This window comes from Mixophyes fleayi, chromosome 10 (genome assembly GCF_038048845.1).
Source record: "Mixophyes fleayi isolate aMixFle1 chromosome 10, aMixFle1.hap1, whole genome shotgun sequence".
In the NCBI taxonomy this organism is placed as follows: domain Eukaryota; kingdom Metazoa; phylum Chordata; class Amphibia; order Anura; family Limnodynastidae; genus Mixophyes; species Mixophyes fleayi.
The window spans coordinates 45,569,847-45,582,884 of record NC_134411.1 but is presented as its reverse complement, the minus strand read 5'-3'; positions in this window follow the sequence as shown (position 1 = coordinate 45,582,884).

Genomic DNA, 13,038 nt, shown 5'->3' with positions numbered 1-13,038 from the left:
AGCAATCTCAAATCAATCTCCAGAGACCTTGTTGTTCCTGTTTCCACCATACACCATGTTGTCTTAAGACATTAATGTTCATGACCCTGTAGCCAACCTCTCTGGAAAAAGAAAGCTTGCTTGAAGATAGCAGCTCAATCAACTGCTGGATTCAAGGTGGCCTTCAGACACGAGGTATGATGGTTCCATCTTGCACCAACTCACTGCTGAGAGAGAGACATAAGAATGCCTTGCTGGAGTTTGCCAAAACACACCTGCATAAGCCAAATTCCTTCTGGGAGAAGGTATTGTGGACAGATTTTACCAAATAAGAGCTTGTTGGTAAAGCACATCATCCCTAAGAATACCTTTCCTACATTTAAACATGGAGGAGGTTCACTGATGTTTTGCTGTTGCTGTCCTGTATCTGGTGTAGTCTGGAGATTCTCTTCGGGCTCCCAGAACTCAGAATTTTAGGATTGCCATTCAGGAGTAATATTAAGTATCCACATAAAGTGTTACTGGAATACAAAACTTTTATAAAATTTAAGTAATATGCTCACATTAGATTACTGTATCAAGGTGATCCTCCTTGTCAGAGAATTCATCTTCGCTAAAAGATCACATTATAACGTGTTACTATGGAGATTATTATCTGATCAATTGGGTCTTTCACCGCTGTGGTGAGGAGCATCTAAAATTTCTCCTATGCTCATGCTACATTGCTCTAATTTGAGTGTAAAATGTGTATTTTGAGAACACTTGATCAGGGATACTTTATTTTACTCCTTATCAGCAATCCTTATATTCAGGGAACATCTGTGACAGCGCTAACTGAGTCCACTAAGAGAATCACACGTATATGTTACTGATTGTTTTACAAAAGTGAGTGCAATTTCGATTTTTACTTAATAATTATTATTATTATTATTATTATTATCGTAGATTTGTAAGGTGCCACAGTGCTCTGCAGCGCCGTACAGTAGGGAGAACAAGGACATACATAAAACAGGACATACGTAAAACAAGAACAGACAAGGCAGACAAAATGAATGGAGACATGAATACAAAAGCTATGGAGCACCCTGCTCATTCGAGAGCTTACATTCTAAAGGGAAGAGAGCACATCTGAAACAAGAGGAACGAGTGTGGCTCAGAGTGGAGATTGGGATAGTTGTGAGGGTGCATTAGTGTGAATAGTGTTATTGGGAATAAGGTCACCTCTAAAAAAGAGATGGGTTTTCAAATAGCAGCTAAAGATTTGAAGGCTGTGGTAAAGTCTGACTGAGCGTGGTAGGGAAATCCATAAGTGGGGAGCAGCACGGGAGAAGTCTTGTAGGCGGGAGTGAGAGATGGTTATCAGAGACTAGACAAGCCGCAGGTCAGAGGTAGATCTAAGAGGGTGGGAGGGAGAGTATTTTGATATGAGCTTTGAGATGTATGCAGGGGTGTTGTTGTTGAGGGCTTTGTAGGTAAGGGTGAGTAATTTGAATTTGATTCTGGAGGACATAGGAAGCCAGTGTAGGGATTTGCAAAGTGGTGCAGCAGATGTGGAGTGGTGAGAGAGGAAGATCAGTCTTGCAACAGCATTTAGGATGAAGTGTGGATATATGGGTGTCGGGAATGCAAGATAGCAGGAGGTTGCAATAGGTAAGACGGGAGATGAAGAGACAATGGATAAGAGTTTTGGTAGCATGTTGAGTAAGAAAAGGGCATATTCTGGGAATGTTTTTAAGGTGGAGTCGATAGGACTGGGAGAGAGTCTGGATGTGAGGAATAAAGCAGAGGGCAGAGTCAAGTGTAACACCAAGACAGCAGGCTTGGGAGACTGAGGAAATTGTGGTGTTATTGACAGTGAGGGAGATTTGAGGGCAGGCGGTGACTCTGGCAGGAACGAAGACAATAAATTCTGTTTTGGACATGTTGAGATTTAGGTAGCTTTGGGACATCCATGCGGAGATAGCAGAAAGACAGTTAATCCCAAAGACAGACTTAATCCCACTATAAACAATCCTTGATGGTCCCTCTCACCCACCTAATCACGTTTTTTGCTTGTCTGTTACGACTGCATTTTTACATGAAACACTAAATCAGTGCTTTGTGCTAGCTATACACATACGCACATTCTTTTAACCTTTGTTATCTTCTACTATGATTATTACAGCTTAAATGTCTGTCAAAATAGAGATCATTATACTGAATGCAATTTTAGTTTACACTGACAATTTGCTGAATGCTAAACAGACCATATGAACTATAGAAACAAGAGACATGAACAAGAGTCAAAGGGACATCCAATAATCTATAATAGTAATTGGTAATCCACCCACTGTTACTATTAGGTCAGAAGTGCACCTGAGATGCACCGCAAAATACCTTGGTTTGAAAAATGTGTGCATTGATAGCCTGCTCAGCACATACTATATAATATATATATATATATATATATATATATATATATATATATATATATATATGTACACACACACACACACACACACACACACACTTTAATTAAATAATAATGACAGGAGCCAAGAGGTATATGTGTATTAGATGTGTCATTGTGTGTGTGTGTGTGTGTGTGTGTGTGTGTGTGTGAAGCTTTTTATTACATTACTTGTCAACAAATTAGCAACATCTGTAACCATGGAAACAGTCAGTGGCTTGCATTGTTTGTTTCCATGTTTCCATCGCAAGGAATGTCTGGAGACGTGCTTCTCTGCCAAAGGCTGCCAGAGATGGGCTCTCATTTCTTTTTGTCTTTTTTTTTTCTTTAAATACTTTTTATTGAATTTTCAAGATATATAAGAAGGGGGGGTGGTAAATACTAAGAAGTAGGAGGATAAACAGATCTATAATTGACACTAGCACGCACATAACAGGGTATACAAAACAGTCATTGTTTGGGGTTAGACGTATGTTCATCCATGCTACTACTACTCTGATCATTATTCTGTGAAATTCATCCCTGCAATCTGTGTTTAAAAGTATGTTCATCCATGCTACTACTACTCTGATCATTATTCTGTGAAATTCATCCCTGCAATCTGTGTTTAAAAGTATGTTTAGGAAACTGTTATCTGTTTAAACTTAGGTTGGCACAGTCTTTTATTGCTGCCTAATTTATGATAGGTATCTGGCCTCCTCTATCCTATCCCACAAATGTTTTCTTATCCTTTGATTAGCTGACCAATTAGCACATCTGTAGTGTATTCCTAAATTAGACTGACTACATCTTAGCTTCATTCTATGGGGAGACGTATGTGATTTCTACACTAAGTGGGATTTTCTCACAAAGTGGACGAAAATGCACAGTTAGACAACACAGTTGGCCAAACATTGGACTACATTTGACTTGATTTTACTCCCAGCAATAAGCTACATCTGCCACAGCCTATTTCTGCACTACTTGTCTATTTATATGGAAGACTGCTAAGAGGTAATTCTTAAAATACCCTTGCTTTTTGCTTTTACCCCTTTTATCACAATGTTTCACAAATTGCTTTTCTTAGTCTCATTTCATGGCATGATCTTTAGGACTGTGTCATCTTTCACCCCTCCACCAACACACAAATTTGTTCATATTGCACCTGCATTACTCCACTCACCTCTATTTAACACCCATGAACTGTTATCCTATTTATTATCTCTAACAAGTACAGCCTCCATCTGTCGCCAGAAAATAAAAGGCCACACATCTTACAATCCCCTTGCCTATCTTTCGCTCACTCTGCTTCTATTAGCTGGTGATATATCACCTAATCCAGGTCCCCCACACTCCTCACACACACATAAATCTGAGCACTACCGTTCTATAGCAAACCTCAAACACATCACCTGTCTCCCCTCTCTTCCTAAGTCCTTTAAATGTGCCCTTTGGAATGCACGATCTGTTTGTAACAAACTTACCTCCGTTCATGATCTCTTCCTCTCAAAAAACCTCAACCTTCTGGCAATAACAGAAACATGGCTCATGCAATCAGACACTGCCTCACCTGCAGCACTTTCACATGGTGGCCTCCATCTCACCCACACCTCCAGACCTGAAGGCAGACAAGGAGGTGGGGTTGGACTACTTCTCTCCCCACAGTGCACATACACAGTTCTACCAAATGTCCCATCACTCACGTTCACATCTTTTGAAGTACATGCTATTCGCATTTTTAATCCATACGTGTTGCGGTGATCTATCGTCCCCCTGGAGCACACCAACAATTTATTGAGGATTTCTCTGCATGGCTCCCTCACTTCTTATCTTCAGACATCCCCACCATCATCATGGGTGACTTCAACATCCCCATTGATAACCCACCTTCCAAAGCTGCTTCCAAACTACTCTCTCTAACATCCTCACTTGACCTGTCCCAGTGGATTGAATCATCTACTCATAAGGATGGCCACTGCCTTGATCTTGTTTTCTCTAGACTATGCTCAGTTTCTAATTTTATTAATACACCCTTCCCCCTCTCGGATCATCACCTTATCAGCTACACTCTCACCCCCACTGCTCTAACCTCTCTACTGTCTAACTCAACCAAGCCTCCTCATACTCGTAGAAATCTTAATTCTATTAATCTTCAACAATTTTCCACCTCTCTCCAACACCTTCTCTCCCCTATCTCTACATTCTCATCCCCTGAGATGGCAGTACCTCATTTTCACCTAACCTTAGCAACGGCCCTTGATCAAGTGGCTCCAGCGACACTACATACTACACGTCGACTTCGATGTCAACCGTGGCACACCAAAGCAACACGAAATCTTCAAAAACTGTCCCGTAAAGCAGAACGTCACTGGCGTAAATCTCGAAGCTCTAATGACTTCTTCACATATACTTCTGTCTACCACTCCTATCGAAATGCTCTGGACACTGCAAAACAAACATACTTTCAATCTCTTATCTATGCTCAGGCTTCTAACCCCAAACGCCTTTTCAATACATTTAATCATCTTCTCAATCCTCCCACCCCGAACCCTCCATCTACTATCAGTGCTCAGGATCTTGCTTCCTACTTCAAGGACAAGATTGACAAAATCAGACTAGAAATGGTATCCTCTTCCTCAACAAGCCATCAGCTCAATTCCTTCCCACTACCCTCTGACACCCTCTCTTCATTTGACCCCACAAATGAAGAGGAAATTTCTACGCTCTTCTTATCTTCCTACTCTACCTCCTGTCCTCTTGATCCTATTCCCTCGCAAATTTGTAGATCCCTGTCTTCTGTGCTCATTTCACCTCTAACTCAAATCTGTAATCTCTCACTCTCTACTGGCATCTTTCCATCACTATACAAGCATGCAGTGATTACTCCTATTCTTAAAAAACAAAACTCCGACCCAAACTCTCTCTCAAATTACCGTCCCATCTCTCAGCTCCCTTGCCCCTCCAAGCTTCTAGAGAGACTTGCCTACACTTACCTCACACGCTTTCTTTCCGCAAACAACCTGTTGGATCCTCTTCAGTCTGGCTTTCGTTCTCAACACTCCACAGAGACTGCGCTGACCAAGGTTGTTAATGATCTGATCACTGCTAAGACTGAACGCCATTACTCTCTCCTAATTCTCCTGGATCTCTCGGCTGCATTTGACACCGTTGACCACTCTCTTCTCATACAAACGCTGCAATCCCTAGGTCTTCAAGACACAGTTCTATCCTGGTTCTCATCCTACCTCTCTAATCGCTCTTTCACTGTTAATTTCTCTGGAGCCACCTCTGCTCCGCTTCCCCTATCAGTTGGAGTACCACAAGGCTCGGTGCTAGGTCCTCTGCTGTTCTCTATCTATACCGCTTCTCTTGGAAATCTAATAAGTTCCTTTGGCTTTCAGTATCATCTCTATGCGGATGATACCCAAATCTATCTATCCTCTCCTGATATCTCGACATCTGTGTTGTCCCGTGTAACTGACTGTCTTTCTGCCATATCATCTTGGATGTCCTCTCGTCAACTCAAACTTAATCTTTCTAAAACAGAGTTAATAATATTCCCACCCGCCAACAAGAGCATACCTGACATTTCTATTTCTGTTGATAACATGACCATAAATCCCACCCCACAAGCTCGCTGCCTAGGTGTAATCCTTGATTCACGCCTATCCTTTGTTCCCCACATTGACTCTATATCTAAATCATGTTACATACATCTAAAGAACATTTCCAGAATCCGCACATATCTCACACAAGACACTGCTAAAACCTTAATTCATGCACTAATCATCTCCCGCATTGACTATTGCAATTCCCTCCTTACTGGTCTTCCCAAAAACAGACTCAAACCCCTAAAATCTATTTTGCATGCTTCGGCAAGACTGATTTTCCTTGCAAATAGCTATTCCTCTGTTGAATCACTCTGTATGTCTCTACACTGGCTGCCTGTCTTCTACCGAATCCAATATAAAATACTTTTACTAACCTACAAGGCCATCAACAAAGCTGCACCAACATACATCTCCTCTCTTGTCTCAAAATATCTCCCAACTCGGCAACTCCGTTCTGCAAAAGATCTGCGTCTCTCATCCACCCTTATTACATCCTCCCATTCCCGTTACAGGACTTTTTTCGGGCTGCACCCACTCTATGGAACTCTCTCCCTCGCACAATAAGACTCTCCTCTGGTCTACAAACTTTCAAGCGTTCTCTGAAAACCTACCTATTCAGACAAGCTTATAATATTCCTCAACCACCCACTTAACCTCACTACCTTTAGCCTGTTACACAATTTCACAGAAGACAACTACCCCCGGACCAACATTGTTGTGTGACAGGATCATTTAGCTTATGAGTCACCTTACCTTTGCAGTCTGGCTGGGCCATGATGCAAAATGTATACTTAACCTCATGTGTCAATCTCCCATTGTCCCATAGATTGTAAGCTTGCAAGCAGGGCCTTCTCACCTCTTTGTCTGTTTTACCCAGTTTGTTTATTAGTTTTACGTTTGTCCCCAATTGTAAAGCGCTACGGAATATGTTGGCGCTATATAAATAAATGATGATGATGATGATGATACACAATTAAATTCCATACACTATTTTTCTACCCCATAGTTAAGTGGCCATGCCAAGGGAATACGTGAGGTTGTCCAGGGGTAGCAGATATTATATGATCTTGGGTTAGGTCTTAATGTAAGCTAGATTGCACAGTCTCCAGGCTGGTACTATAAGCCAAATTACAAAACAAAGTTTAATTAAGGGTGTGGGCACGTGGTATTTTAGCCAAATGCCCAAGATTTTGGATGAAGAACTAGTGATAATATGTTATATGCTCCATTCTGGGAACATATCATATATTCTCCATTACAGAAGAGAGCAAATAGGGTTCTACAGCAAAAAGCAATCTGGCATTTAATAGCATTTAGGATGTGCCACATATGTTTTTGCTGGTGTTTTTTCATCTAGTATGAGCTGCAGTAGCAGAGAGTATTAGAGTGTTGCAGGTATGCGTAAGTTTGTGATATTAAATAGGCAATGAACATCTTTCTAACTGAAGTTCGCTTTGGACACTGCCACCAAATGAGCCAGGAAACATTCTCTGCAATTTTGTGGGGATAAAATGCCATTGCAAATATATTTTGGCAGTATTTTCTTTAATACGTATGCATGTAGAGCTACATGGCCAACATAGGGACTCAAGTGTGTAAATCGATGAATGCAATGTGGATAGTCTAGATTTTTAATAAACAACATAAAATGTTTAAAATACATAAAACTCATAGATACATGCAGCTATAGGTTCTTACTTCAGATACAAGGAAACTCATACATTAGGTGCACCTATGTAGATTTATCAGTTCCCAATTAGCATCATTAGTATATGGTCATGGACCAAAAGTGTTGAAAAATTGTTCATATGGGCTCCCAAAAGCTTTCAATCATACTCAAGATGTAATAAGCTCAGATTAGAAGTATGCTGGATATACGCAGGTTTAGTAAAGCTTCTATAATCACAAACTTAAAGTCCTCAATACGGATATGGACTGTCTTTATCCAATTTAATTGGTCTTCCGTATGTTTATCAAAGGAATGTATCTTCCCTCGATATATCGATTTAAAAGTTACAATAAAGACCACTATCCTCCGTAGTGTATAAAGTGTGAGCTTACCCAGTCTCGAGCTCGCAGTCACTCGCTCCGTCCACGCTGACTCTGCCGTTAGACAGCGTGTCGCTGGTGTGTTTCAAACGGAGTCCTCCCCTCGTTCTATAGACCAGGATCCTGGTTCCTACACATATACATGTAGCGGGGGAATTTTGATGTTTCGTTCCTTAGATAAATGTATAATCAATAGTGATTGAGGTCCATATGTCCGTTCTGCAGACCTTCCTGATCTCTGAGGAAGTTGTATCTATACAACGAAACGCGTAAGATAAGATACTCAGGATTTGGAGTAACCGTTTTTTACATGCAGAACGGACATATGGAGCTCAACAGTTTTTGAAATAGTACCTGGATTTCTTATTTTGCACAAACAAAACCCTCTTAAGGATCTTGGAGCGGGGACTGCTTATGCCTAAAATACCGCAAGAGACCTCAATCACCTCAGTCACTATCACGGAGCGAGTGACTGCGAGCTCGAGACTGGGTAAGCTCACACTTTATACACTACGGAGGATAGTGGTCTTTATTGTAACTTTTAAATCGATATATCGAGTGAAGATACATTCCTTTGATAAACATACGGAAGACCAATTAAATTGGATAAAGACAGTCCATATCCGTATTGAGGACTTTAAGTTTGTGATTATAGAAGCTTTACTAAACCTGCGTATATCCAGCATACTTCTAATCCGAGCTTATTACATCTTGAGTATGATTGAAAGCTTTTGGGAGCCCATATGAACAATTTTTCAACACTTTTGGTCCATGACCATATACTAATGATACTAATGGGGAACTGATAAATCTACATAGGTGCACCTAATGTATGAGTTTCCTTGTATCTGAAGTAAGAACCTATAGCTGCATTTATCTATGAGTTTTATGTATTTTAAACATTTTATGTTGTTTATTAAAAATCTAGACTATCCACATTGCATTCATCGATTTATGGAGGACTAAGTAAATCTACTGCCTTTTTTTCTTGTTTGTATCAGTTGATGTGACGGGGAGGCAGACCCCGTGCAGTAGTTTCTGTCCCCCTACCCATTCTTGCCCTAAGAGTTTACTTTGTTGTTATTGACTCAAGTGTGTAACACTGGGGAAGAACTTAGCTCCTGACATATCCATTATACAGATATCGCAGCTGAAAGTAGTGGAGCAGTCCTGAGTCAGGGATATGAAATCTGTCTGGGATCTCTGCAAAGGAGGGAAATATTGGCTAAAAACAATATTGTTTGTCTTTTCTATGTGGTGATGGAGCGAGTGTCCATTCAGGGGAGAAGGCTGAATTATTACAAATTGGAATGAGTAAAGGTGTTGCTGATATTGGAGAGAATATGCAAATATTACAGTCCTAAATATTGGAGATTGGATCTCACTTTATACTTGTAATTGGACAGTTTTGGAAGCAAATTTGCAGACATACTCCAAGTAATTATTATTATTATTATTATCCTTTATTTGTTAGGCGCCACAAGAGTTCCGCAGCGCCGTACAATGCACAAACAATAGACAGTACAGGGTAAAATATTACTGAGCAGTAAACAAAAATACCAAAACTTCGGAAGCTCCAAGCAGGCTAATGCAGAAAAGACGGAGCAGAAGAGTAGGTAAGGACACAGGAGGGAAGAGGGCCCTGCTCGAATGAGCTTACATCCTAAGGGAGGGTGAACAAGACTCAGGTACAAAGGGGGCCAGATGATGTAAAGGAGAGAAGAGGGGACGGGAGGAGGGAGAGGAGAGCGGGTTAGGAGGAAGGATGGTAGGCTTTGAGGAACAGGTGGGTTTTTAGTGCCTGTTTGAAGGAGCTTAGAGTGGGAGAGAGACGGACGGAGCGAGGGAGGTCATTCCAGTGAAGGGGGGCTGCTCGGGAGAAGTCTTGGATTCTGGAGTGGGAAGAGGTGATTAGAGTGGAGGAGAGACGACGGTCATTGGCCGAGAGCAGGGAGCGGGCAGGAGTGTGAATGGAGAGGAGGTTGGAGATGTAGGGGGCAGTAGACTGGGAGAGTGCCTTGTAAGTGGTGGTCAGGAGTTTGAAGATGATTCTATAGGGGATGGGGAGCCAGTGTAGGGCAAGGCAGAGAGGGGAAGCAGAGGAGGAGCGGCGAGAGAGGAAGATGAGTCTGGCAGCCGCATTCAGAATAGAGCGGAGGGGGGCGAGGTGGGAGGCCGGTGAGAAGGAGGTTGCAGTAGTCGAGGCGTGAGATAATGAGAGCGTGAATGATGGTTTTGGTTGCATCATGAGAGAGGAAAGGTCGGATGCGGGCAATGTTGCGAAGTTGAAAGCGACAGGCTTGGGCAAGGGATTGAGTGTGGGGGGTAAAGGAGAGAGAGGAGTCGAAGGTAACGCCTAGGCAGCGAAGTTGGGTGACAGAGGAAATGGAGGTGTTGTTGACAGTGATAGAGAGGTCATGGTGGAAGGGGAGCCTGGGGGGAGGAAAGACAATTATTTCAGTTTTAGAGATGTTAATTTTGAGAAAGCGCGAGGACATCCAGGAGGAGATGGCCGAGAGGCAGTCGGATACACGAGAGAGAAGGGAGGGGGAGAGATCGGGCGAGGAGATGTAGAGTTGGATGTCGTCAGCGTAAAGGTGATACTGAAGACCGAAGGAGGAGATGAGAGCATCAAGGAAGGAGATATAGAGTGAAAATAGAAGAGGGCCGAGAACAGAGCCCTGAGGGACTCCAACAGGGAGAGGGGAGGGGGTGGAGGAAGAGCCAGACGTGGATACAGAGAAGGAGTTTTTCGCAAGGTATGAGGTGAACCAGGCGAGGACAGACCCAGATAGGCCGAGAGAGAGAAGAGTTTGTAGCAGGAGGGGGTGGTCAACGGTGTCGAAGGCCACAGAGAGGTAATGTACTAAACTGTACACAATTTCAGTCCACAGTGCTCAACCAACTTCAATAAAGACATTTAACTATTTAACTATGACAGGCCACAAAAGAATTGTATTTATTTTCCTATTGAGACTATGATGTCACAAGCTGCGGCTCCACTGCTGTCCGCCGCGGCTCGCTTCTGGCTGCCTCGGGCGTCCCGGCGTCACCATGACAACCGGGATGTCATTTCCACATACACGTCCCGGCTGTCGCCAAGGCAACATTCGGGACACTTCTTTCTCCCACCACCGCGCCCTGGCTAAAATGACAGCTGGGCGCGCGCGCTCGCATTAGAGAGTTCAATTAACAGCCTTTGTGCTGATTAGTGCACCTGTTCTTGCCCTGTTGTTATTGGCCCATCTGTGTTTAAAAGGCAGGAGGGGCTTAGCCTCCCTGCCGGTTATAGTTTGCAGTTTCTGTTTCCTGACCAGCTCCTGTACTTTGCATCTACTATTATTGGATACCAGTGTTTGACCCTTGGCTCTGTATTCTGTATTTGATTCTTTGCCTGTTGCCCTGACCTCTGCTACGTTTCTGGAATCTCCTTCTTTGCTGCCAGCCCTGACATCTTGCCTGTTCCTGACCACGGGCCCTGCATCGGACCTGAGACCTTTCCTTGTTTCCTGACTACTCTTCTTCGATCTCCCGCTACTCAGCGCTACGGTACGTTTCATAAACTTGTACTACTCTGAGTATAAGACCTGGGGGCATCCGAGTACCTGTGAGCACGTCAAGCTCTACGGCAAAGACGGCTGCTATAGGTGAAGACCTCTCACTCTTGTTCTACAAGTTTATGATAGTACTGATTGCCTTAACATATGATGGATCAAGAAAGAAAAAAATAAGATTTTTTAATGTTTAGAAAGTTCCTTGTGCTGACCATTCTGAGGTTGGTTTTCACTATGGCAGGGAACCCCACATGTGAGATCTCCCTTTACTGTGGAACAATGCCCAGGCTGTCTAATTAAATGCATAGGACACAACCAGATCTCCTCCAGCTCGGTGTAGAATTGAACTTTTTTTGTGGAGTGGGTAGGGCTGTGCGTGGCAAAGAACTCTCCAGATAATGCACCCTTTTCACCCCTTTATCTCATTACAAAATTATAGCACCACAAAATTAAAAGTCAAATGTACACTGCTCTGCAAAAGAGGTGCAGTGATGCACCTCTTCCTAACTTCCCACCTTCACTAGTACTAGTAGGGATGAGGATACTGTTTTTGTAGTGTACACTATAGTACACACCAGCTAAGCATCTAGGTGAACCTGTTTACTGTATTGCTACTCCTTTATTGGAGAATCTGCACTTTCCACTGTCTAAGAGTGGTGTCAAAAGGGCACACATTCCAGCTAGAACAGCATCAGCATTCATAGCGCTCAATAACTCCTGTGCCTACAGAGGGAACTGAAGGGGAAACATTTCTCTTCTGACACATCATCATCATCATCATCATCATCATTTGTTTATATAGCGACAGCAAATTCCGTAGTGCTTTACAATTGGGAACAAACAGTAATAAAACAATACTGGTTGTTACATACACACAGAAGTAAGAGGACCCTGCTCGCATAAGAGAAATTGCGCTACGACGACGGTGCATGCAACATTTCCATAGCGTAATTGCATCAGGGGAACAAGCAAATGCTATGATCACTGCTTTTCTAGCTGGCAAATTGATAGCGCCCAAAGAGCCCATCTGACAATACACTTAGGGGCATATTTAATTGTTTGAATATCCTGCGGCGGTAAAACTATTACAGTTATTACGGTAATAGTAAGCTGGATTTCAGCTCGCGGCCCAGTGAGAAAACTACTGTAATAACGGTATTTACGCGCACTATTACCGTAATAAGATTTTTGGCGTTTTCGACAACAATTGAATATGCCCCCTAAAGTCTGTGACATTCTGCTCACCTCTATTCTCATGGTCACATACTTATACATGAGAACAATGGTCAGGCAATTGCACCCCACACTTGCTCATCTTCTTAAATAATACGTGCTGCTGTGAACATTCTGATGATCTGATCTGGTTAAAAAGAAAACTTATTGACAAGCAGGAGATGGAGACTGAATATAAGGTGTT